At 41.4% G+C, this 27,808-nt stretch overlaps 1 protein-coding gene across 5 annotated transcripts in view; it reads right to left on the reverse strand.

The window, feature by feature from the left end:
- The window catches only part of ELMO1 (engulfment and cell motility 1), a 303,547-nt gene that overhangs the window by 60,973 nt on the left and 214,766 nt on the right, over positions 1 to 27,808 (reverse strand). The window contains exon 1 of one of the 5 annotated variants that reach the window (XM_064704903.1): positions 20,273 to 20,409. The exons of the other annotated variants lie outside the window; for them this stretch is intronic. The gene's annotated coding sequence lies outside the window, so the exon portion shown is untranslated. Of the gene's footprint in view, positions 1 to 20,272; positions 20,410 to 27,808 lie in introns of those variants that run through there. 5 annotated transcript variants of the gene reach the window in all.

Here is a 27,808-nt window from a genome sequence, read left to right on the forward strand (position 1 = left end):
AGCGCAGGGGAAATGCCACAAACTGTACTTCAAAAGAGAGAGCAAGGAAATGGTAGCTCACAGGTCACCAATGTACAAGGTCATGAGTGTAAGGCAGAGACAACTGGCATCACTTTGCATTATGCTCTTACAGGATGCCCTTCCTCCCCATCCCTTCTCTGAGCAGACACATATAGGCATCTTATTCCTCTGTCAAATCTCTGACATGAGAAATGGTATTTCAAAACAGAGAACGGACTCTGTTTTCAGAGACAGCTTGGAATTAGGTATTTATAGTAAAACAACATATTTATATAAGGAGAGAGAAAAATCTAACAAAAAAGCTTGAAATGTATTCAGCACTGGAACCTTTAGCACATCATATTCAGCTCAGTTGGTAGTTTGCATCCCTCATCACATGCATCGAGCTGCCAAAGATAAAGAATTCAGCATCTAAACTCACAAAGCTCTGGAGAAGCTGGTGGGGGTAGGAGAGGGGTACTTCACTGTCAGTGAGAGCTGTGTGGGGCTCAGCTGCAGCCACAATGGGCAACAGAGAGGGACACACACACAGAGAGGGACAAAGCAAGCTTGGTGACCTGGAATCACAGAACCTCCTGAGCTGAGAAGGACCCTCAAATGTCCAGCTCCTGGTCTCACACAGGACAGGCCCAAAGGTCACACCATGTGCCAGAGAACATTGTCCAAACACTTCTTGATCTGTACTTGTATTTGTCAAATAATTGACCTACAAGTCAGAAAGGAAGATTATTTCTGTCTATTATTTCAGCGTATCAAGGCAGAATTTTAGTATGGAGAAAAACAGCTTTGGATGAAAAAATGTTAATTCTTCTACATGTGAGATACCTTACTCAATACTGAAACAAACTTTACAAAAGGCAATAGATATGCAGACTATCTAGAAAAGCTGGAATCTAGCTCCTTCAACCCAGCAACATTGTAGCTCTGACAGAAGTTTCTTCTTGACAATTTCTTACACCCTGCTACTTATAAACTACATAGTCTATGTAGAGTTTGCAAGTTTTTACTTTGTATAATAGCTAAAGTAATGCCAATTGTCTAAAAAATTCTATGGTCTGTTGCACAGCCCTGCTTTTTCACGTTCTCCTATAAAAGATTCTTGATCTATCTTGGGAAAAATCCCTTCTCAATTTGGCAACTCTAATTTTCTCCAAAATCAAGACAGAATCATATCAAGCCTGAAATTTACGTAAGCATATAACTCTTGATTTATAATTTTTGTTGACCAAACTTTCTTCTTCTGTAATCATTTAAAACTCAGGCAGAAGCAGGACTAATGAACAGATCTAGGCTTCCATCCAGGTAAGCACTCAAAGGCCCTGAAAGAAGGAACTCTGCTGAAAATGGGGAGCCAGCTCTCTTGCTCTGGACTTCAGAGCCAGTCCATGGGAACTGAAGCACAGCCTGCACCACTCAAAGTTTACAAAATGAACAAAAAATATTTTTAAAAAACCCCAAGATTATCTATCTATTCAACTGGTCTGGATACCTCCTTATTAATTTTTTTGCCATTTTAGTTATGTAGCTGTAATTAGATGCTCTTTAATGTTACTTCCTGACACTATTCTGTGATTAAGTGCAAATGTAAAAAAATCAAAACAAAAAAAAAACCCCAAACCTGAGCAACCACAAAATCAAACAGATCAAACAAAAAACTCCAAAGCTACCAAATGGGACAAAATCACAACCAAAAGCGGCACCCAGTAATTCTGTGCAAAATCCCTGGTGCAGATGTAGCACAGAGGCACTTTCATTGTCTGAGTTGATTGTGTAACTACACAGAAAAGCAGCAGGAAAATGCCCTCAAATGGCGTACGCTGTATCTGCCCCAGGAGATGCACAGTTCTGTCACTGATGAGCCCTTGGAGCAAACCTGCACCACAGGCAAACATTTTTATGGAACTGAGGTTATGAAGTCTTTCTAAGCTGTTCCTTTAAAAAGCAATTCTAGATATTATGCCTGTAAATCAACATTTTTGTTAATGAGACAGTGGTTGCACTGGCTGACTGTACTGCCTGAAAAATCATAATCCTGAGATTTAGACTGCACTCAAATGGGTCATACAAACCCAAAACCTAATCATGATAATTTTAAGTGTTTGCCTATTTGGCTGGTATTTATTTATAAGTCACCTCCAGCTGCTGGGGATTTTTGACAGAGCCACCACTTGCATGTACGCCCAGTTCTACTCCTCAATTCTAACCTTAGCCTGTTACTACTCAGCATGTACAAAATCTATATTGTCTTCTCATAAGCTTTTCCTGCCCTTCAAGATCCCACTATGGTTTTTGGGACCACTTGCTATAAACCACTCCTGCGAGCTCTCTTAAGTTACCTGATACAGACTAAGACAGGCTGTTGCTGGTGTCTCAAATACATATACACAGCGTTCTTTATTGTTGCTCTTTGCTCTTGTTTATTTTTCGTTGTTTTGGCAGGTTTTTCTTTCAAATCATTTCTTTTGGGCTCTTAATCTTCATCTCCACTTGCCAAAGAAAAATGGTGAACAAGGCACGCAGCTCTCAGCAGGAGCAGCAGCAACACTCAGAATGAGAAGAACAGCAAAACTGACAGCTGTGCTTTTCTGCACTGAGCACAGTGGGTAAATCAATACCCCGGCAGCCCTGCTGCCATCTGTGGAGTTTCTGGAGCAGACTGGTTATTTATAGAAACTTGTTTGCACAAAGCCAATATTTACCTGTCGGGGCTGTCAAAATTTGCAATCCATCTTTGCTGTTACCCTGCTGTTTTTCATGTCAATAGTGGAATTTTCCAAGAGAAAATACTGTAAATGTTTCCCCCCTCATAAACGTTCCCTTCCTGCAAGGGTTGGTTACGTTAATTGTTGCAGCAGGAATGCATCTGGTTTCCATAGGGCCTTGGGGATCCTCCAGAATGCAGGAAAACTATAGGGATGTCAAGTCTAAAGAGCCTGTTTTTCTGTCTTGTTCCAGCAGCAGCAGCATGGCATTTCCCTGCCAAGGCCAAGTGGAGATTTAATGTTACAAAAAAACAATCATTCCCACTCTGAAACTCAAAAGGTTTTCTTTTGGAATGTTGGGCTGCTGCTGTTACTGTTGTAACCATAGCCATTATTTTCAAGCAGACAAGAAGTTTTAATGTGATAATTTCAGCGTATTTGCTTTTAAAAGTGAACTCAGATTCCAAGGCAAGAATGAAATGCACGGGTGATCTCAGTCTTGACTCCTTGCAAACTGACATTTACATCACCAACCTACAGGCATGTCCGAAGGAGATGAGAAGGAGGAACAGACTTCTGGTTTCTGTCCCAGTTTCTTCAGGTCAGAGACTGGACTGCAATGCCAGGGCAGAGTGAAGGACTGGGGATGGCTTCTGCCAGTACCTTTGGGTGGCTTTTTAAAGGCTGTTGCTAACTAGGTCTGTCCTCACAGAGCTTTCAGTTGTCAGTTTTCTGAAAATAAAAGGTTCTTTGTAATCATAGACCTACTGAAAATGGCAGTCAAACCCAGCATCACAAATCTTTATCATTTTCCATTTCATTGAAAGAGTGTATCTGCTGCTGTAAATCACAGAGAGGCTCAGCGTGCAAAGCCAGCTCGTGAGAGCACCTGCAGTTTAACTCTAAGTGAGATCCCATCACCAAATGGGTCAGCACCCAACCTGTGCATCCTTGCAGGACAGGGCTGGAGAAAGCAGGGCAGGACTTAAGGCAGAGCAGGGCTTAAAGTAGAGCCAGTAGAAGCATTCTTCAATAAATGGTTTAGAGAATTAAGGATTAAATTATTCTGTCAGATGAGGAATGGATTCTGTGATCTGTACAGCAAATAGCGGTGGAAATAGGACAGTGCTTAAATACATGCCAAGCTAGAAGCCATCTGAAAGATATGGAGAACAGGTGAATAAAGAGAAGCAGAAAATCTTTTCAATTTGCTTCTGTTTGTTGTAATATTAATTACTGAGCCCTATGACAAACAGCTTCCTAGCCTTTGGGTAAGAAACGGCATAGAGCCAGAAAATGGAACAGGGAAATTTCTCATTCTTGTTTTCTCCACTGAGACTCACAAAAAGGTTCCTATTTTATATAATATGGTTTCAGATGGTTTTTGAATATTATTTAAAGAGCATGTCAAAGCCACAACAAAGTAATTCTTCCTCTCAGATAAGGTCCACGAACTCCCCCCAGGGCAAGTATTAGAGAGCCTGCAGAAAAACTGCTTGTTAGACAAATGGAGCCACAGATGTTACTTTTATCTGGTGTACAAAGCAAGGATGTTACATACAAGGCACAGATACCCAATTATGAAAAGTATTATTTTTAACACAGACTTTTCTCCAAAACAAAAGGCTCCTAGAATTTTGTCTTTTTTTTGTGGGAGGGGAGGGTGAGAATTTTTTTAGTCTTGTTTCCTGCACTAGTAATTTGCATTAAAATTTTTGAGAGCTGATAATGCTCAGGACCTCACAAATTCAATCTACTGGTGACAAATGCTCTTGTCATATGTGCACTATATCCACAAATGCATAATTCTTTTCCTTAACATAAGCATCTGAAGCATAGTACGGAACCTCCAGGGCACAGAGTTCTCCTGCACTCAGATTTATCCATAGCCAGAGCATGGTACTCTTCATTGCACTTCATTATTAACCAAGTTTTATGTTTGTAATATCAATAGTTCTATTGTGCTTTGCCAGATGTAGTCTAGCGACCACTGTGCTATTGCTCCATGTTGATTAAATAAATGTTTGTTCTATCCTGCCAGAAAGCCAACAGTGCCCCTATCCCAAGTGTTTGCTGGTGAAGCCATGCTTCCTTTGTTAAGCTCTGACAGATCTCACAGCAATAAGAGCACCCCATCAAAAGAAGAGCAGTCTTAAGGAAAGGGTAATGGGAAAATGGTGGCTGAATGGACTGGAGCTCACAACATCCATGAATACCCAGAAATTCTCATTAACCACAGATAGCACAATATTAGCAATGTGCACTACTTCACTGAATGTTAGCTAAAAACTTGACAAGCACCACAATATGAAGGTTCATTTCTCACTTTACATACAAAAAATCCCCAAACTGAAAGAAGGCCATCCCTTTAATTTATGAACTGTACTAACATTTAGGTAGCGTATATTAATTGCTGACTGCTACAGATCGCTTTATATGACCTTGGACACATAATTTAATCCTTCCACGTGTTCATTCTCCTTTTGTCTTACTCCCCAGCACTGAAGACTGGCAACTACCACATCTAAGAGAATAAACAGAGGAAACTAATGCTACAGATAGTATCAATATCTCTCCTGCATACGTTGCTGCCACTCAGGGTTTGAACCACTGCCACTTTGGGCTACAAGATCCAGGAGGGCAACTGAAAATGTTGGGCGCTTTTGCTTTCTCCTGAATTACCTCAGAATGCAATTTTCAAATACTATTTCATTTAAGGAAAGAAAACCTGAGATAAGTAATTGACTTGATTTATACTGTGGCACATAACAGAGGCACTCAGTTCTCCAAGAGGATCCACGTGGCTTAGAGGGCATTGGGAAATGTTGTGTCCTGAAGCATGCAGCAAGGCAGATGGAATAGACGTTTAATGGTGTCCCCTGCTCCAGTGTCTATTATTGAGTCCCAGGAATGGGACCAGGATGACCCAAGTGATCCTTTTCAGTTCAGTGGTCATTAGTCTTTCCCTCCTGAGTCTGATTTAAAAGAAAAAAAAGGAAAAAAACCTAATTTCAGCCCTCAGCATACTTGCGTGATTAGGGTAATGAGGAAGAGACCATTTTACAAAGCAGTTCATGGATTCTTTCTCTCTTTCAGATTTCAGAATGCAGCTGGTTTCAAACTCCCAGCTGGCAAACAGGGGACTTCTCACCATAAGTAGTCTGCTTAATCTGGGGACTTCTCAATCAGGCACAGATGAAGTAGTGACATGATTACAGGCCTTGGTCAAGTGTTGCAATGCAAGATGATTTATACTAATCAGTATTCTCTAGAATCAGTGCAAAACAAATCCAACACAACTACAGACCTTGAAAGAAGTCTTAGCCACCACTGTTTCTTTGGTCTGAAAATACCATCTTGACAGATCTTAGCCAAGTAATCAAACACTTACATGTAGCACCCAACACATCCTGGCCATCAGAAACATCAGTGGCATCTGTTAAACACCATCTGTAAATTCCCTTTTGCTGTTCACAGGTTGGTTATGACCACAAGGAAAAACTTACCATTTCTGAGATTTCAGTGCAGTGAAATCTCTATACCCTATACCTCTAGAGATTTCCAAGTTGTCAGAAGCTATCCACTGTTATCCATGACCAAAAAACCCTTTCTGTCTCTGCTCTACTGAACACTGAACTGAAAAGCTCATGCTAAGACAGATGTGCAAGTCTCCTGATTTATGAAGGTATCAACTACTATGCATGGGCTATTTTAAATCAAGCTTCAACAGCAATTTACAGACAATTTAGAGGGCTAGATAAGAAAAAGAAGATGGGAGAGGTGGATTTGACTGGCTCCACTTAGCCTTTGAGGCACTGTGGCATAGAAACCAGATACTTTCTTGCTGTGATCTCATGATGGCAATTTCTCCTTCAAGTCTATTTTGACATCTCAGAGCTAAGTACCAGCCTCCACTTGGCCACTATGTGTTATCTGCACACTGGCATGTTAGAAAGAAGGATGAGAGAGGGAAGAAAGAGAGAAGGAGAGAGAGAGAAGGAGAGAGAGAGAGGGAGAGAGAGAGAGAAAGAGGGAGAGGAAATTTACTGCAGTCAAAATTGTCAGAATAATGGGGTGAGTTTGGACCAGATTTCAGTCTGTCTCTCACACTGGATTAAAAAAACAGGTTTTGGACCCCAAACTGGTACTATTCATGGACACTGATGTATTTAGAATATTAAAGATAAATAACCTGTTTTGAGACCTATTAAAAATATAATATATAGGAACTAGAACAGGCATTTATTTCAGTCTGCCTGCCCTGTATCAGATTCCAGATGACCATATGGTTTAATGTCTCACATTCACCTACAGAAAAAAAGGCTCTGCCTTACTGGCCAAATGTGAGCTGTGCCTGTGACTCCAAAAAGGAATCCAAACTGTTCCTTACATCATAAACCATGCCCATACCAGTTGTATCAGAACGTGAGCCTTTTTGCTCACAAGCTTGACCAGGGTCATTAAGATCCCCTCATTAGCAGTTTTATACTGTCTCTGTATCAACATGGATGGGCTGAGAGAGGTCAGACTCTGGAACTTCCTTTATTCCTGCACAGGAGAGCACATAAGCCTGGGGAATGGAGAGGGTGTTTTTAATTAATCCAACATAAATAAAACTGCCTGAAAACACAGTGAGGAATAGAAGCTCAGCCTTCTGTAGGTCAAACCCAAAGGCTACATTTGTACCCTGGGACAACTTCATTATCCTCAGCTGAGCTGCACAAGGGATTAATTTAACCCTCAGAAAAGGGTCAAGAGAAACTGGGAGAGAAACAGAACAACCCATTAATAAGAGCTATAAGAATACATGTTTGTAGAGTTTAGTTCAAATTCCTCCTTACAGCTGCTGTTTTTAGTGTAAGCAGGTACATATAATAACATCACAATTTCTATTCTGCTCCATCTGCTGTTGTCAGAGCCTTTCTTCTATTATATATTCTTAATAGCTTTTAATTTAAATAATTTATATTCTTAAAACCCTAAGATTCTGAAAACCCTAAGAGAAGCCTGAAGCACTGAGGCTTGTTCACCTGTCTACTTGAAATTTTTTCTTTTGCTTCATTTTAACTAATTCTAAAAATGTATCTGTAAGCCAGAGAACATTTTTTTTTTCTTAATGAAGCTAATTGTTTCAGCTGTGGGCTGCAAGCAGTGTTCCTATTCCAGAAGGAGAACACTGTCAGATTCTAAATGTGACTGTGTACCTTAGGTGTAAAATTGTGCAGTAGCTCATAATTGTATGGGCTGCCACTACCAAGCTAGAAAAAGAAAAAAAGGGTGGAAAGACAAAGCATTAAGAGCAGAAACATCCTAGGACTCAGCATTTTTTAAGATCAGGGACATATTTTTAGTAGCTATTTATATTTCTGAACTTTTCTTCCTTTAAGAGGATTGGTTTTTCGGCAGCACGGTGCAGATGCCACATTGCCTTTTTATCTGTTTTGATGAACTAAAACATCCCAATGTAAATGGAAGCACTGGAAAATATAAATGATACTGAAGTTACTCAAATACTTTTCCCAATCCCAGCACTTATAGAAACAAGGTAGAAAATACCTCTGTAATAGATACCTAATTGAAGGTGACCTACCTATGGTGTCCAAACCAATATGGCCTGTTCTCTCTTCTTCCCTCCCTCTCCTTTCCTTCAGGGTTCCCTCCTTCCTTCCTCACCAATAAGCCAACTTGCACTTCTTCCCATCACACAGCAGGCCTGCATCTTGCTCCAAGAAAGGAAATGTGCACAGCAGGAGGAGACACTGGGGACACTCCAACCCTGTAACAGCCAAGTAACCCATGACCTGGAACTTTTATTTGATCCAACATCTCTCAACAAACAACTGGCATCACTGGTCTAGTTTAAACCTTGACAGTGCCCAGCCATGGCCTATCATTTATTTTCACACGTTATATAGTCTGCTTACCCAAATTTTAGCCCTTTCAGACCCAAATTTGGCTCTAACAGTGGTAAAACTGAGTTTTGAAGAAAGCCCCCATTTGGATGCAGTGAGCCAGAAATAAGTTGACAGAACACAAGAAACAATTTCAGGGTTATCACACAGTGTTTCAGGGTTAGTACACAGTGTTGGCTACTCCTGCTCCTCTACAAAACCACTTGTGTCAAAGGAAATTCACATCTCCTGTAAGAAACTAGAATTGCGGTATTTTAACTACAAAAGCATCCTTGGCTAATAAAATAGGCTCACATCTACAAACATTATGGCAGCTTGTTTGCAGGGAAATCTTAACCCTAAGGGTTCAAGCCTATTTTTGCCTGCTCTGAAGCACAGCATTGAATCCTCAGTACACTTTACACCTGCAATATCCCACTAAGTAAGGACAGTGCTGCTGCTCAAGGGTGGCAGAGGCAGAAAGCCAAGGACCAAGAGGGAAGTTCCCTTGCTTGGTTCAAAGGGGTACACCAATTCTGTGGTGGATGGAAGGACTGAGGCAGATTGTGTCCATCTGATGTAGTCATCAACCACACCATGAGACAGGGCTCTCTCCTTGCCTACTACTCAGAGATAGGATGCCTGCCAAATACAAATAATAATTTCTTGCTCAAGGTTGGTCTTAGTGTTTCCACTCTGGATATGGCATGAATGTTCTCTCCTCCCTTCACAACACACACTGCCAGCTTGAACAAATTTTGGCTTACTGTTCTGCCTTTCCCCAATGTTCACTCTTCTTTGTCCTCAAAGGCCGCAAGGACCTGCACCCTGCTTTCCTCCCTTGGATTTTGCTGAGTACTTTCTGGCTGTTATTCTGCTCTGGTAAAACTCAGAGCAACCTGACTTCGCTTTTCCAGAGTTTTGGAGACAAGTCCTTTTACCAGCTTTCCTAGTTTAAAGTAAGTATACTAAAGATTTACAGAAGAGATGTATCAAATTAGCCTGTATGGAATAGGAAACTTGCCCTCTAGTGTGAGGTATGTCTGCAGCTTGCTCCTGCTTGGAGTGTAGCTGTTAAGTGATCAGTTTGGCCAACAGAGAATTTATTATGCCTCTCCAGCTGCAAGTTGAAGCAAATCTGATGTCTCCTGATGTCAATGGAAAACGACTAGATATCATCTATAAACATCTGAGCCTGACTCCTGATACTTGCACTACTGAAAACAGGACCATAGGCTTTATAGCATCATCCTGGTACTTTTACTCCTAAAGTCCTTTATCTTACGAGTTTTCTAAATTTTCTAAAATAAACTAGAAAGGAATATAAAGTGCGATGATTTAGTGTTTTAAAAGACAGCCACCTAATTCTGAAGGCTCATTAGCAGCTTCTGGATGAGAAACAGGCTGCAGAGACACATGTCTGAGAATTGGCTCCCCTTCTTGTTCTCCTAAGAGCAATCTAGAACATTTAGAGTAGGATATCTGCACTGGAGGTGCTGTAGCCAGGTCATGCTGATATTTGCATGAAATTTTGGTGGTTACCATGAGATGTCCTCTCCTATTTACCCTGGGGCAAGACAAGCCATATTAAAGCAAAGCTCTGGGGGAGACAGTGGACTGCCAGTTCAGTAAGAAAAAGTGAACAACCTGTAGAGGAAAGCTCTTTTTCATGATGCTAACTGAAACTTTGGCAGAGGTGAAGTTTCTAAGCAGGGATGATTTCCATCATCACTGAAGTAAGGCCACCCTCAAAAGACCCAAATAAAAGAATGACATCTAAGCATGACACTGGAACCAACTAATAGACTAACCAAGCTCTTTTAAAAGAAAATTCAACAAAATCTAACCACCTGCTAGGTTAAGCCAGTTTCTACTGAAAGACCAGTAACTCCAGCGTGGCTCTTGATGAGAGCAACACAACTGACTGCAGGGGGTCGGATTATCATCTTTAGAAATCGGTGGTTAAAGATCCTGAAATACCACAGGATTAAAAGCAGAGCAGATAGAATCTCAGCTGATCAAATGCTGCTGTCAAACACACAAAGTTTAATATTCCTTTCTATCAAACCCCAAAATATGCATAAAATAGTGGAAATCTGCTATTTTTCTTTATTTTCAAATTCATACTTCTCTATGGTATTTTTAGAATTGTCAAGATTGATAACAGCAGGAAAATAACCCGATTAGTAGCTAAAATCTTTACATTGTTTTACAACGTTGTTTCACTTATACATTTGTCAGTATGGCATATGTATTAAATTACTCTTTTTTGCCTTTTAAATCTGCCTAGAATCACATGAAAAATTAAAACTAACCTGGAAATACAGAGATCTTCATCTTCTGCAGAAATTTACATTTCCAGTGAAGATCCTATGAGTTGTATTAGTAAAAAGTCTTGTAGGACTACAGAGCTAACAAAAAGGTGATGTATTCCCCAATTATTTATAACACCTATACACACAGAGACAACCATTTTTTTTTTGCATCAGTAATGGTAAGCATCCCAGTCATCTCCTCCTACTACATAAATCTGGATTTCCCATTAATTTCTAATTGGATGCATGCATACTAATATCATATTGAGAAAACCCTCCTGTCTGCAAGACCAAGGGACTCAACTTTTCTAAGAAACCTCTTACACTTTTCAAAGTAGCTCAAATAATTCTTGGATAGAACTTGCATATTGGAGTAATACCACTGAAGTCCATATAATGGCTCCTGAGACTAATTCTGCTCAGCACAATAGGGAGCTCAAAAAATTCTTATTAAGCAACACATTCTTAGACATAAATTAAATGTGCTTTGGTTAATTATGTCCTCTCTCACGTACATAGGAAAAAATCAAAGAAACAGAGAACTGAATTGTAAAAACTGTAAATAAAACCTTTCTTTTTAAATATATAGAGTAACTAAGCAGTATCCTTTCTGGCCATAATATCAAGACTTGTGCCAATACACTGCAGAGTTAAAATAAATGTAAAACATACAGCCAGAATTGAAGAGCTAAGCATTCACAGCAGGGCTTGATTGTCAACCTATCATGATCTAAAACACACACATCTACTTCTGCTGAGTCAATGTAGTTTTAAAAATAATGGATTCTTTTTCTAAAAAAAGTTCCCTACATCTCCAAGGCTGTTAAGGTTAGCATGAACTATTTATAGGCATCAATGAAAAGGAGGAAATCTTACTTTGCTCTCCTACTGTTTGGTAAGAGTAGCTTGCAGGTTTTCTGCAAAATCTCTGTCATCTCTTGACAAAACTGGAATTATCAACAGGGCACAATTGCATGGCAGCAAGATAAATCAGTGACATTACAGAGTGACTTGGAAGGATGAAACAATTTGATTGACTGTGCTGCTGGACTGTAGCAGTCAACTTGGCTACAAGTACGCACTTTCTCTTCCTTTCTCTCTTGCATCCTGAGAGCAAAGCAAGTAACAAGCTGTTATCCCTGGTGGAACAGTCTTTTTTGTATATCAGCAATCAAAATTGTTACTTGTTTTACGGCTGACTCACACAGGGCTCTCTGACATCTTTCATTTTCTTTAGGAGGAGATGCCTTTTGACTGACTTCATGGTGCAATTTGACCACTTCAGCCCAGGAGGAATTCAACCCCTTAATTCTGGGGACCAGCCTAAAAAAAAAGCGACTTCTAGCACTTGTTTCAACACAGCCAAGGTTTTGCTTTCTGGACTGGTGCTCTTTTTAAGCAGCTCCTGAGTTTGCACCCTGACCATGGTCATGTAAGTGATGGATAATGCTGAGGGGACCGGAATTGTGAGGCAGGACCACTGTGCTCTGCCCCAAAAGTGACCCACAACCTGCCGTGTTCGCTTTTTTACAGGTGCTCTGTGGCACTGGCAACATGTAGGTGCTACAAACAGGCTGTGGCATCAGGGATGCACAATACCCTTGCTAGGTTAAATGGTTTGCCAGCAGCAATGATGCAGAGGCAGTGATGAGAACACCAGATTGAGGGCATGATCTAAAAGGATCTGGATTCGGGCCCAGGTGTCTGCCTGTGCAGGAGATCATGATGAAATGTGCACATTTCTTCACAATCACAAGAACCACACACTGTGATTATCTGCTGCAAACTGCAATAACCTCTGGGATTTTGGTGCAATACAATCTTTAAATCATAGTTCAGGCAAACTTCTGGGACAATCAGCAACTGAGCTCTGGTGCTTAAGTTGAAAGTCACAGAATTAGCTGGGGGACTTTCCTATACTTTTCACATCACAAATCTGTCATTCATCTCTCCAGCTGAAAAAACTCAAATTTCATCCAGTTACTAGTACCCAATAACATCTAACAAAATTAGAAAGGTGTCTCTTTTATCCTTTGTTGAAACCTGACAGAAAGTCCTAAAAAAAAGAAAAATAAAAAAAGGAACATAATCCAGCAACTGTTTATCTTACCAGGTCAATGATAAACGTTTATGGCCAGAACTGTATACCTGAAATATATAGAACTGTATACCTGAAATGCTTGATATTTACTCCACCAGAGACATTCCTAGTCAAAGTTTCTTGCTTATACCTTAAATTTGTAATACAAATTCAAAGCCTTGAAATCCACTGGGCTAGAACCTTTAGCAACAAAAATTGTTATTGTGATTGGTGCAAAGTTCATTCTGGAGTAGATGCCCATGACTGTACAATGATGGAAATCCTGCATGCAGAGGTGAACGGATACATAATTTCATGCATGAAAAACCAGAACTTATTTTAAGACTCACTTGTACCTTTTCAGTACCAACGAAAATGAGCATAATTTCACTTGCCATTGAAAATGAAACTTATGACATTCTAAGCATAATGGCAAAACACCGTGTTGCTGTTTGAGATAGGGGGGTAATTTGAATAGGGGATTTTAAAAGGTAAGTTGGGAAGTGGGAACAAAGGAATTTGCTTGTGAAACTGCTGTGAATAGACTTTCCACTCTTCTATTAAATATTAAACTGGGTTATAGTAGCATTTAAAGGCAGAAAAATTCAAGACCAACTATTAACATATAAATATAACCCAGCTCCTCAGCGCTGTTACAGAACATCAGAGGTGTTCCTAACTCAAGCCTTTGCTTATTTACTACTCCATGCACCAAAGGAACCGGTCCTGTAAAAGTGAGAGGTTTCACAGACATTCTGTATCTCTTTGCACCAGTAGCTACTCCTAAGCATGACCCTGAGGAATCTCAAATCAGGGAGGCTCCCCTTTCTGAAAGCTGAGACGAGCTTCTGTTGGCCAAGTGGCTTAATTCCAGCCTCCAAAGGTGAGTTTGGGGAGGGACAGAGCAGAAGGCTCCTTGTGAGGGCACAGTGGGGATCAGGAGAGAAGTTTGCTTGATCCACAGTCCTTCCCTTCCTTGTGGCCACAGATACATTCCAACCCCTTGTGCTGAGCACAGGAACTGTGAGGTAGCTTCCTTGCAGGACAAGGATCTTCTACCCACAACATTCCTCAGCACCACGCTGAATTATCTGATGGGGAAGTGATAGCTTGTAGGGCACTCAAAGCTTTAGCTCCAGCACCTTCTGGCACATCCCAGCTGGCTGAAAGCCAAGGGCTCTGCCAAGGCTGGTTGTGCTGAGGCAAAGGAGCAGTGCAGCAAAAGGCACACCTTGACTCTGCTGCGCCTTTTGCTGATGATCCATCCACATGGAGGAAGGACAAGCTCTGCAAAGCCCTTCTGGTGCTTTCATGCAGGACAGTAGGAAATACAAGAAGACAAACAGAGCTGTATTTCTCAATCTGCAGATACCTTCTTGCCAGTCCTTCAGGAGGTCTACCAGAGCTGGGATAAATCTATGACAACTTACAGTGTGGAAACTGGGAAACACACCACACCTGGAAGAGGGGCTGTGGCAGCAGCTGTCTGGCCACACAAAGCAACAGGCACAACTTTCCCAGGCATTGTCCTGGGGAAGGCTGTGAGAAGATCAGAGAAAAGAATGATAAACAATTCTTATCTTCACTTGCTGCACCTGTTGAACACGTGGGATGTGTTATGGAGATTTGTTTACCGAAGGGTGGTTTCTTAATTGGCCAGTGGTAATGGTGTTTGGATGGAAGGACCAGTTGGGTCCACGTGTGTCGTGAGTGTCTGTAAGGGCAATGGGTTTCTTATTGAGTATAGGATAATAATAAAGTGATTGATCAGCCTGCTGAGAATCATGGAGTCAATGCTAATTATTACCTGGCTGGGGGCCTGGGATGACAAGGGGCTTCAAAGGTAGAATGGAATAACACCATCCTTTGCAGTGGCTTCTGTTAGGCACCAAACAGAAACCCCAGTCTAAAGTTAGAACCTTATTAACTTTCATGGCAAAACACTTGCCGAGCTATATTTGTAGGGATCTAGAAAATCTATTTTTGTTTATGTTTTCAAATCTGTTTAATTAACTTGGTGAAGCTAACAAATAAAGAAACATTCTGCAGCTATCCTGAAAGTCTTCCTTTCACTTCCAAGATCCGTGGGTTCATGTCTTTCAGAAATGTGAACTCATTCAAATCTTTTCACAATTTCCCCCACTTTTTAAAATATTTCCATTTCTTTCTCACAGGTGTCAGAATACAATGACAGCTTTGATCTTGCTGGAGATAACTGTATGTGGGTAGATTCTTTTTCCTGAAATGCAGACTGGGAGTGGATCCAGAGGTCAAGCCAGAAGGTTACCTATATTTGAAAACCACACTTACAGAAAATCCCTTTGTGTGGCTTCTAATATGCCTCTGGATGTGAGTCTTGAAATACCTAGCTTTGAATGCTGCTCTCTGTATCACGATATTCCAAGTCTTAAGAAAACTGAAGTTCAAAGAGAAGGGAAGACTGAGAGAGTTGGGTTTGTAACTATGGAACAAGCACTTTCTTTGCCACATCAAAAGCTCTGATAAAAGCAGTCCAGTGATTCAGGATAAGAGCATGCTATTTGATGTATTAATTTGACAGTGGGCTAGCATTAATAAGAAGATCTCCTTTTTCACCCTATTACAAGATTGCTTTTGTGCATTACAGAAGAGTTTAAAACACCCAAGATTGAGCTAATCAAAGTTCTAGTTTAAATGAAGGTCATGCATGTCTTCTGAGGTCTGATTTTCACATGCTTTTTTGAAACCACTTAATTCCTAGGTAGCAAAACCTGCTAGAATTTTGTAAAGTCCACAAAAAATGCATCTGTGCTCTTCAGACTTTTAAAAATGCTGATGCTTATTGCAACATGAATGGATTCTGCAAGTCACCAAAACAAAGGATGCATAACTGAATGAATATTTTCATATTCAGAGTGACTGTCATGACCCTGACTGTACTGAAACTTTATTTAATTTGGGTGAGGTATGTATGCAGATGATGCTACACTGGAAAGTGTAAGTATGGAAGACAAAACACTTTCAAGTTACATGGCCTCTGATAAAGAACTTAAAATTGAATTCCTCTGACACAAAGTCAATGTTTCCTCCCTTCATTATGCTTCTCCTCACAGAGGCATGTGTCTAAGGGGGACTGTAGTTCCTAATGAAGGGGAATGTGGGGTGTGTGAGCATTTTCTTAACAGATACTCCAAGAGAAGGAAGTACCAGCAATACAATCTCAAGAAAAAGGGAGTTAATAAAAACTTCTGCTTGTGGCCATCACTGCTGCTGTCTCCACTTTTCTTTTCTGAAGAAGCAGCAGGTGGAGGGGGGGTATGATTTCATGAAATTGTTCTAGTTTTCTGGAAGATATCAAGTCAAAATATAGAGGGAATGTACAGTTTTTTTCTTTTACATTTTTGCATCTGAGAACAGTAAAAAGCAGTGGTTTTTAGTTGGTTTTTGAAGAGACAAAATAAGTGAGATCCATAAGGGCAGCACACTCGGATGGGGAAAGACATGCTTCCAGGAGCCTGTGCTGGGCTGAACTCTAGCTTCAAATGATAATATCCATGAGGTAGTAGCACACGACTCCTCTTCATGAGAGTAGTCCTGAACTCCTGCCAAAAATCCCTCTATATGCCACTTAGTGCTTCAAGACAAGAAGGATAATGACAGGTCTGTAAAATCTGCTGGAATTGACAGTTCTTATTGTTCTGAAAAGTTTTTGTGATGCACAGGAATTTTCAGATTAGCACTGCACAATGTAGAACAAAATGGGTGTCAAGCAAATCAATGGGCTTTTCACATTTCACAAGTCTATGTTTTACTGCTGTTCCATTTTTATTCTGTGCTTGGTCTTGCTTTGTTGTGTGCATGTGCCATTGGAGATGTGAGTGTGTATGCACTGAACAAGGAGCGAGAATTTTCCATGGCATGATGTTCCATGTAAACCAAGGCTTAGCACGGAGAAGGCTTTTCTCCTAAAAAAGTGGTTTGTTTTTTTTTCAGACACAAAAATAAGGAACTGTGGATATTTGTGTGGTTAGTCTTACTTGGAGTTACAACTGTCTTCTATTCATTTGGAGGTGAACATATCGAGCCACCTTTTTTACACCTGTGTGTAAAAATTTGTGCCAACTCACTTGAACAATGGGGTGAAAACCATATACAACTGAGGCAAAACTGAAGACTGGTGGCTCCAGCATCTGTTTACCTAGAACACAAATGACCACCAGAGTTTTTGTAACTGAAGGAGGGTTAAAATCCAGGAAAATAATGAAATATTCAAATTTAATATCTCTCAACACACACAAAGCTCAGACCAGAATTTCTGCTCTATGCTTCCAGTATAGTTTGACATATGGGTATAAAGCTCTACAAGCAGATAAAAGATAACCCATTAAGCTTAAAGCCCACAGAAACAAAACAAAGCCTCTGGGATGCCTATTCCATTTCAGTTTTCAATTTACCATCATTGAGGCAAATAGAAAGAAAAAAAATAACCTGCTGCCTTTGTGAAAATCTCACTGTTCCAAGAAAAATATAAGCATAAGACTGAAGATCAGATCAATGCCTGGTGGCATCTCGTGTAAGTCAATGGAGCTATGCCAATTTGGTCTGGCACCAAGCATTTTAGAAGACATATGAGCCCATCAAACCAAGTGTTTTCCAATGCAACCAATTAAAGCTACCCCAAGATAGCATTTTTTTTTCAGCTTCTGCATCCTCCCAACTGCTGCCAGCATGCCACAGCTCTCACTGAAGCCTACTCACTCCTCTGTTGCTGGAACTCTTATAGCCTGGGAATCTGAAATGCCTCTCCCACGTAGATCATCCCCAAGCACTAACGACGAGCAACAGTTCTCTGCACCATCAGGTCAAAAATCCAATGCAAGCACGGCTTGGACTGCAACACGAGTTTTTCCACCTCAGGCATCGCTGGGGCTGGAAGCCCTCAGACAGGCTGATCCAGTGCTTAGCAGTTATAGGCTGTCTCTCTGTCTCCCTCCCTCCCCAGTCCCCTCCTTTTATCTGCTAATGCACAGGGATAGACAAGTGAAAAAATCCCTTCAAACAAGGTTATGGGAGAGAGAGGAACTCCATCACAGGCAGTGTTTGCCTAGCACTGGCGACTAAACTTGAGAGGTTTATGTTGTTTGAACTACATCCCTGGAGTGCTAACAAGAATTCAAATATCATCTTAAGAGTTGCAGTCCCCTTAAAAGACAATGTTCTCCTACGCTTTCACATCAGTAATCATAAAATAAAGCAGAAGGCAGAAGGTATGGAATAAAAAACCCTCAAAGGTGCAATTAAGCTTCATTTTGATGCATCCCAAAGGTGTTCAAAATGATCAGCCAAGAACAACCCATGCCCAGGTGTGCAAGGGTCCAAGCTTTCTCACAGATTTTTGTGGAATATCTTAGCCTAGATCAAAGCATCCACCTTCAAGATGGGGAGTGGGCACATCTCTTTGCCCAGATTGCCATACGCAATGGGATTTTCAGCTATACCAGTGCTAAGTAAATACAAATGAATGATACAAGACCCTGGGGAGGGTGACATAGCAACAAAATACCTTCCTCATTTAAAAAAAAATTATTCATTCCTGGCACTTTCATCGCTGCTGAACAAAAATAAGAATTGCAATAATAGCTAACAGTTATCTCTTTCTTGCATACCTTAGAAAAATGCTTTTTTTTCTAAGCCCAGTGCCATAGGATGCCTGGGGCCATCATTTCAATAAAAGGTGACCCAAACACCCCTGGGAAATACAGAGAAGAGTGACTTATATTTGTGTCTTCAGAAAAAGCAATAAGTCAAGCTTAATAAGGGGTCCCTCCTGAATTTGTTATACATCAGGTTAAACACTCAAAACTACACAGAGGAGTAGTATTACACACACCAATAGACACTCTCCCTGTATTGATGCACTGAATTCTGTGTTCTGTATTTTTAAAAAAATTATATTGATCCAGTAGCTCTTCAAAACACAGACATATTCTTTTTTGGCATCAACTCTGAGGCAATGCTGTGTCCTTTAACTGGAGGGATAAGCTCCATGTACACACCTTCCTGCCACAACTTGCAGGGCAAAAGCAAAGCTGACCAGTTAAACCAAATCTAAGGAAATTTACACCCTCAGCCTGAGATTCCCAGGCAGCAATGTGACTCCTCAGCAGTTCCTAATGCTGGGAAATGAAGCTGTGTGTTAAGTTCTAAAATGAACACAAGACACCAAAAATGGATCCCTAAAATGCAACCAGCTTCATACAATGTTTGCACCTGGTTTGGGTTACTATAAAATACCTGATACACTTGACAAGCTCAGGAACAGGGTGAAAAAAAACAAAAATTTTTTTCGATGTCTGCCATTTCTCCTATGTATTTTCACAAACCAGATAAGATGACTACAGTCTCTGAGAGGGTTAAGCAGAGACAACCATGAGCTTCATGCAGCAAAGCTCCCTGTCACGATAAAACATGAACAACGCTGAGCCAAATTCATGGCTGGTGTAGGTAACCCCAGAGGGCTGCAGAGGGACAGATTTGCACACACACTTCCCTCCTCTTTCTAAATATACTGTTTCTGCTTTACAGAATCAAAAGCAGAGTCCCAAGAGGCAAAGAAATCAACTTCTAACACATGCCCCACAATGGTGAAAAAGGAAACTCTTCATACTTTTCATGTACTCACAGGTTTCATAAACAAATAGGAAAGCTTTTGAATTAAATGTAGTTTAAAAAGCCTTCAAAGAAGAATAAACCAATTTGAGAAAAAGAGAAAAGGTACAGGAGGGGTAGGAAAAGCAATGACATTTTTATGCTGAACACAGTGATGAATGATGAGCAACTCGTGTTTTCTTGGCTCAGGGTCTGAACTGGCATTTGACAAATTACTGTAATAACATACCTGTTATTATTATACTGACATCAGAAATACTGGCGACTTCATGTGGGCACCTCAGACTTTTGTGCCTGCAACATTCTGCTCCATGTGGTTTTCTTCCCTTTTCAAACACAGGGGTGATCAGAAATACCCCGAAAAACACAGCATCCTTCCACAGACTAACCTCAATTAGGCTAAAAAAAACACCCAAGGCAATGCAAACAGCTAACTAGTTTGTCCGATGCCCGAGACCATTCGGAAGAGCGCATCTCGCTACACAAGACACAAAACCGAGGAATCCCTCGGTGTATATACAGTTGCCACTAATTCGCTTTTTGCCATGCCTCGACACCACCAATCGCTCCGCGCCCGGGCTGAAACGGCAGGATAAAGTGCACGGCTTTACTTACAGAGATCTCGTAGCTCCATCGTTGCCGATGACAAATTCACCTCCCACACGGCAGCGAGCGGATGACTTAATGCAGCCCGCGGCGGGCGGCTCCGCGCGCACGGCGGGCAGCGGCGGGCGCTCCGCGGCGGGGGCGCGCTCCGGGCGCGGCCATGGGCGGCGGGCGGGCTCGGACCGGCGCTGCCCCGCGGCCGCGCTCCGCTACCCGCGCCCAGCTCCGCTTATGTGCCGGGCGCCCGGCGGGCTCCCATTGGCACGGGCGGGCGGCGGCAGCCAATGGCAGCCCACTCCCGCGGCAGGGAAACTCCTGCCCGCTTATTTAGCATCTCGGGAGAGCCCATTTCCGAGGAAGAGCGCCGCTTCCCTCGCATCCTGCCATCGCACGGCGGGGATGAGAGGAGCAGAGATCCCCGTCTCCGGGGCTCCCCCCGCGCCGCCCGCTCGTTTTGCCTCAGAGCCCGGCGCTCACCCGAAGGAAACGCGGATGGGGACCCCGGCATCCGCGTCCACCTTGGCGGGGGCCGCGGGGGAGCGCGCCGGAGCTCCACAATTACTCGCTCCATCGCCATGGAAACAGCCTGGATGCAGCGGGCTGGATTTGTGTAGCACATCTGCTGCCAGGCTCATAATCAACGGCAATCTCATATTTTCTCCCTCTGCTCGCGTTGCTTATTTGATTGTGAGTTTGCTCTCTCTTTTCAGACATGCTGGGAAAGTACACGCAGACAGAGCCGTGTACACGGTGACTTTCTCCCTGTGCAAACACGTCAGGACACACGTATGCGTGTGCACACACGCCACGAGTACTCGCTTGTATGCATGCTAAGGAGGTGCACTCTCTGTGTGCCCAAATCACACAGTCATAGGCTAAAAGATCCATCACGTAGTTCCAACCTCCCTGGCATGGGCAGGGGTAGCTTTTATGAGTGCTGGTTGCTTGAAGTTCCATCCAGTCTGGCCTTGAACACTGCCAAGGATGGTGCATCCATCTGTCCATCTGTCCCAGAGCCTCATTACTCTCATAGCAAAGAATTTCTTCCTAATAACTAATCTAAACAAATTCCCTTTAGCTTTGAGGACATTATGCCTTGTCCTGTCACCCCATGCCCTTGTAACAAGTCCGTCTCCAGCTAAGGAAAGTGCTCTAAGGTCTTCCTGGAGCCATCCCTTCTCCTGGCTGAACAACCACAACTCTCTCAAGCCTGTTTTCACAGGAGAGGTGCTCCAGCCTCCTCATGATCTTCCCTCTTTTGGACTTGCTCCAACAAATAGTACACCTTAGTCCCATTTCAAGTTTAAGTAACTGACCAGCAGAAGACAGGACTACTGCCAAAGTACTGTATTTTGCTTTCCAGCACCATATATTGTACCTCTCCAAAACAAGGTGAAAATCTGAGACAGCTTTTACGAAACCTCCAAAAATGCATCTGGCACCCACAGACAGTGACCTGAATCTTCACGCAACAAACTCTACACTGGGTATTTCCTGTCCTGTTCAGGTGATGAAATCCACCACTAAGATATCTTTATGCCCAAAGGGTTGACAAAAACTCTGTCCTGACCTCTGACAATGTAAGGAAGGAGAGATCATTAGAAGAAAGGAAGCAACACTGGAGAGAAAGAAAAGATTCCTAAGCCACCAGTGCAGTAAGCAAAGGAACCGTATGGCAGTTACGGTTCATTCAATTCATCCTTTCCTTTCTGTTACTGAAACTGCAAAATGAGGAGAAAAATCAAGTTCATGCATTTATATTAAAAAGACAGCTTCAGACAAACCATGAGGCACTCACATACTATTATTATGGTGTTAAGAATTTTAGATGGAAAAAAATGAGGATACATTCCTTTTTCAGGAACCCTTACCTCCATTTGTTTGACCAAAAGATTAAAAAAATTAAAGCCCTTCTTAAAAATCCCTCAGTATTTCTATATTGCACTAATAACAGCAGTCCACTTCATGTGCCATGGTAAATAGAGGTAGATTAATCTCCGTGTACAACAAATGCCACTCCCTGTTAAATGTCTTCTACCTGAGTCTAATCCAGAGTCTGGGAAGGTCTTCCAAGCCTCAAGAGCAAGGCCATAAGAGAAGGCTACTCCAGAGATTTGGGTTTCCGGGGCATCTGTGACTCAGTTACAATTCTTGACATAGAAAAGGGCTTCTGAGAGAACTGTATTTGTAACGGCTGAGGATGCCATAAAGGTTCACTTCTGGCAATGCTGTACTTCTGACTTTTCATTTGCCTTTGGAGCAGCACCATCACCATAAGGATTACCCTGAGCTTGCCAGCTTTTGCGGTCATTTTTTCAGTTCTGAAATATTCAACTTATGAATAAGTGGAAAGATATTCAGTGTGCATTTTAAGGGAATGAGGGCTAATTAAAAAGCCCAGATTCGCTGACAGAATTTGCTGCAGAAAAAAGCAGTCTGTCCCATTCCGTCCCATCCCTCTCCCACCCAAATCTCACAGAGGAGAGGGTGGTCTGGGAGTGTGGAGCATGCTCTGCCATTTGTCTGTGGAGGGTGAAACACTTCAGCAGTTTCAAGGTTATTTTTGCTAGCTGTTATTGTCATGTCATGGACTGGAAGCATTGTCAATATGTAGAGCTTAAAATAGTCATGCAAACCAGCAAGTTTAAATTCTACTGGACAATGAAAATCAAATAGCACATTCCTAGGAGGTCTCTGCAATAGTATTTTTAAAGCCAATATTAAATTGAAGAGGTTCCTAATGAAATAAATTGTTCCTTCCCATTATGTGATATATAGAGTTCAAAACTCTTCAATAGGCTGTTCTTTGTTTAACAAAGCCCCACTGCAATCAAAAATAATGATTAGCAGTGCAACTTTAATGTATCTGGAGAAATTTTCCCTTGGCCCAGTTTCCAAAACTCCCATCTGCATTTCACATGCTGACAGGGAGAAGACTGTGTCCCAGATTAGGGCAACCAGTCAAGAACTCAGAAGACCCATTTTTAAGGTCTTTTCTTTCACGGGAAAGGAGCAGAAGTGACAGAGATCTCTACTTCTGATGACAGCAAGCCACTAGATTTAAGGTTATGAAATCTCACCTTTGTCTCTTTATTTCCTTAGCAATCTCCTCTGCAAATTGCATTTCTTTTCCTCACAAGGTTGTGTTGTGAGAATAAACACACAAAGAATTTCATTGCAATCTAAAGCAGGACAGGACACAGATACCAAAGAAAGCTTTTAAGGGAGATCAAAAATTCAAGGCTAGAAAAATCCAGGCATTTCAAAGCAGCATAATAAATAAGATTTGTGAAAAAATCTTCTAAGATAGCAGGATAAAATGATGCTGTTCAACTAAAAGGAAAAAAGATTTCCAGGAAGGCTTCACACCAAAGCTGCTACTTGTCAATCCGACAGCAGCTCCTGCCAGTATTCTGTCATGGGCTAAGACCTGTTTGTGTGTGGGAGCTGAGGAACAATCAGTGATGATATAATGCTTACTCATCCTTCCAGATCGTGGGTTTTTCTTTTTTTAGCCTAGATACCTAAAGGGGAAGATGGTTAACCTGCTAAGACTTCCCCAGTCATAGGCTTGATGGTTGGCTTCCAGTGCCATAAATTACCTGTTAATTCTGAGTAAACTCTCAAGTCCTTTCAAAAGTCCATTCGTAGAAGCAGCTGATTTGCACCAAGAACAGCTAGTCCTATTGATTTATTCCAGGAAGACCTACACATTTCCCTTCCACATCTGTACTCTTGAAGAGTCAATTAGGACCTATCTGTAGATAATACAAATACCTATTTCAGAGACTTCCAAGGACATTTTTCACATTTAGTTTGGTTTTTCCCAAATCTTACTATCAGAAAGCCTCATAACTCTTTTATCAGGAGGCCCCTACACTTTTATTCAAATGAACAGCTTTGAGGGTTTGGTTTGGTTTTTCTACCTACTACTACTGTGTCAGAAAGATGTTTTTGCATAGTAACATATAAACACAAATTAAAATGAAAATGCTGGGCCAGAGCATAAAGAGACATCTATCTTGTCTGCCATTTAAGACAGCTTGACTGCAAACCACAAAGCTTATCTGACCAGGAACACACAAGTGATATATAAGCTGCTGAAAACAGTCAGTAACACAGCTTTGTAAATCAGATTAGACATGACCTTCAGAGGTGATCTGCCACCATAGCTCCCAGAAGGTGTCTGTGAATTACAGAACCACAGAACCTTTTATTCTGCAAAGCATTTCCACCATTCAAGCACCAATGAGTGTGCTCAGTGTTCATTACCTTCCCCTCTGCTTTGACCACAGAGAGCATCCAAGTCTCCTCCTGCACCACCAGATAGGTTGCCTGCATTCTAGGATGCATTCATATCTTAAAAGACTTCAAAGATGTGCATTAAATAAAATCTCCACTTGTCTTATACAAATTAAATCAGAGCTTTATAGAATTGCATACAACAGTCCTGGACATACACAACAGTAGTCTGGATGATGACTATCTAGGGGTGTTGAATTTGCAATTCTTCTTTATCTTCCCTGACAACTGAAGCTCTTCAGCTAAGCCAAAGACAGCCTACAAACAATCCTGAAATTGGCTACAGGAACTGACATGAATATTTCTCAGTTTTCCTATTGCTAAATGATTACACGTAGTCTGAGTAGTGAAAGGAGACTTCCTAGTCTAGACAACATGACTGTAGGCTCCATTTTCACCTCCAGTGTTAACTCCAAGAAGATCTGAAATGCCTTGGCTTTGATACAGATCCGAAATATCCACATCTTAGAAAAACAAAACGCAAAGAACCAACTAAACAAAAAGAAGAAAAGCACCACAACTGCATATAATAAAACCTAGTCTGAAAAAGGAACAAAGAGAAATTGGGTTGCTTAGAGGAAGACTATTCTGTCACAGTGAACAAATTTGGAGTTGCATAGTTTTTGATACATGCACAAAGAAAAAAAAAGAAAATTATTTCTAACCTTGACAGTGGGTACAGCAGACAAACAACCTCAAGTGATGTTTAGGTTTGGCGGCAGTGTCGTATACAATCATAGTTTGTCTTTGGATAGCTATCATATTAAAAAAGCTCTTGAAATACACAAGCCCCCGCAGCTGTCTGCAACCTTTAAGTCTTGCCATTTCCAACACACATTGCAGTCATATAGCATGAGAGGGCACTGAAGAATTTCAAATCAATTATAATAAATCCAGACAGTAGACAGCAGAAGGTTTCGCAGTACACATCATTGGCTTCAGGATTCCTCACATAGCACTCTTAAATACAAAACTGCAAGAGGCTCAGAAATCACCTTGTGAGTTTTAAAATTTCCAGTACATTCAGACCATATAAGCACTATCTGCCAAATATATCACATATTCTTCATCCACTATCAGGGTTAGGCTTTTCCCTGCTCCCTCCTTTGCCCACATTGTTCAAATGCATATCAAAATTTTGTATCAAAACCCTTTGGAACATATCAAGAGCATTTTCAGTCATGTCATTGTAATCTCAGTTCTCTCATTCAATCACTCTCTCTGGAGTACACATGGCCTGGACAGAACAATTTCACATCACTGCAGCATTTTACCTTCCACCTTCAGCCATTTCTCCAGCTTGTGCTTTGCACAGGCTGCCAAACAAGCAACAGCAGCCAGATTTATCTTCAATTCAAACAGTCTAAGGCTTCCATTTAATGCTGAGTTCTCAGTAGGATGGGCACTGTGGAATGTACATCGTACCAATACTGTTGAAACAAAGGTGCTCGGTCTTGCCTCTCTTACAGGCATGCATGCTCCTCCTGCGTCTTATTCATTAGTGCACTGTGGTTTTCTTCTTCTGGAAGATAGTAGTTAGATCTCTACTCAATCATATGAAATGGCAACAGAATGATTTCTTCAGCTTTTCTGATTTTAACAAAAGCAAAGCGCAAGAAGATGGACAAAATAAAGGAAAAAGTCATCTGTCTCTGTTATCTGAACTCAGTCTGATGCTGTCATGGCTCACTGTTTAAATAATGAGGCATGAGTTTTTTAATATGTTAATTACACAAATAGGTACTTAGGAATTACTTAAACAGAAGATTATTTACCCCATTGACTAGAGAAACCCATGTGTCAGCACATCTGCTGCACAGGAAGATTAAATCTGTTCACACAAAACTCATGCTCTCCTTTGCTAATGGAGAAGAGATTAGTAGTGTGAGACCTGAAGCAGGGGCTTTGGGTTTTATCCAACAGACCCTTAAGACTGTCACAATGGATGATGCTAGCAAACATCTCTGGATTTCTAAAAACCCAGTATTTACTTGTCTAGGCATACTGGAAAAAGAAATGAGATTTTTATTGAAAAGAATTTTCTATGTGTGTGTTTTAATTTTAAAAGCTTCTGCTGTGTGTTATTTAAGAGTAACAATCAGACACCCAGCAGCTTTAAGAGGGAACTGCATTGCTGTGACTGTGCACCTTTAAGGCCAGACTGACAATGCTAGTTGATGATGTTTACAAAGAGTATACTGAAAACAACTCAATTACAGAGCTATCTTTGCCTTGGTTCACCTTCCCAGCTGCTGCTGAAGGATCTTCAGACTATTATTTTAATAGCTGCTGATGAGAGCCAATCCATGTTTTCTACATCCCCTTAGCACTGCTTTTGCATTCCAGGCTTGCATGGAAGGGTAAGTGTCAGAAGGCTCTGGTGGTGCAGAAAGGGATTGCCAAGACTACAGCTAATGTGAAGAACAGAAAACACGAGTCCAGTTTCCAGGTCCAGCAAGCACACAACAAATTTTCCTGAGAAGAATGTGTTCCACCTCTGCTTCCACCTCATGCAGGGATGAAAGTCAAATGAATGCTCACATAAGCTGAATGAACAGTGAGGGCTGTTTACCATGGAGCTATTGCAAGTGTGCACTTAGCTTCAGCTGGAAAGGGCAATATCCTCCATCCACACCTCATAAGGTAATTCAGAGCACACAAAATGAGCTACTGATGCTTCTATTCTGTGTCAGCCTCTGGCAGCAGGCATCTGTTCCTGAGGATTTCAATGTCTCCCTGAGCTGGGCTTTGCAAACATCCCCTTCTCAGAGACACTAACAGCCACTTTTTCAATCCCTGTACATGGAAATGTGCAGCCAAATATACATACCCCAAACACGTGTCGCATGCACAACAGAAGCGTGCCCACACACGCCCATTCACAGCCAAATGCAGTATAAATAACCTTGCTATATAAATAGCCTTGCTTAAATGAAGTCTCTTGCTTAAATAAAGCTGGCATAAATACTCTTTCTTTATGCTGCCTGTTTCATCTCATGTTTAAGTCTGGAAAGTGGCAACTCTGCTGGAATGACCAGAGAAACTCCACTCAGAGTCAATAGAGAAAAAGGACAGGTGAGCTCAGCATGGTGATATCAGTGGTGAAGATTTCGTGAAAAGAATAAAAGGCAGGCAACTTCCTTTTTCACATGTCTCTGATGTCAAGATAGATAAATATTAGACAGGCAATAAGGTATTGCAAACAATCAGAGGAGATCTTCAAGCACTGAAACCCCCATAAAA

The sequence above is a fragment of the Zonotrichia leucophrys genome, chromosome 2 (assembly GCF_028769735.1).
Source record: "Zonotrichia leucophrys gambelii isolate GWCS_2022_RI chromosome 2, RI_Zleu_2.0, whole genome shotgun sequence".
NCBI lineage: Eukaryota > Metazoa > Chordata > Aves > Passeriformes > Passerellidae > Zonotrichia > Zonotrichia leucophrys.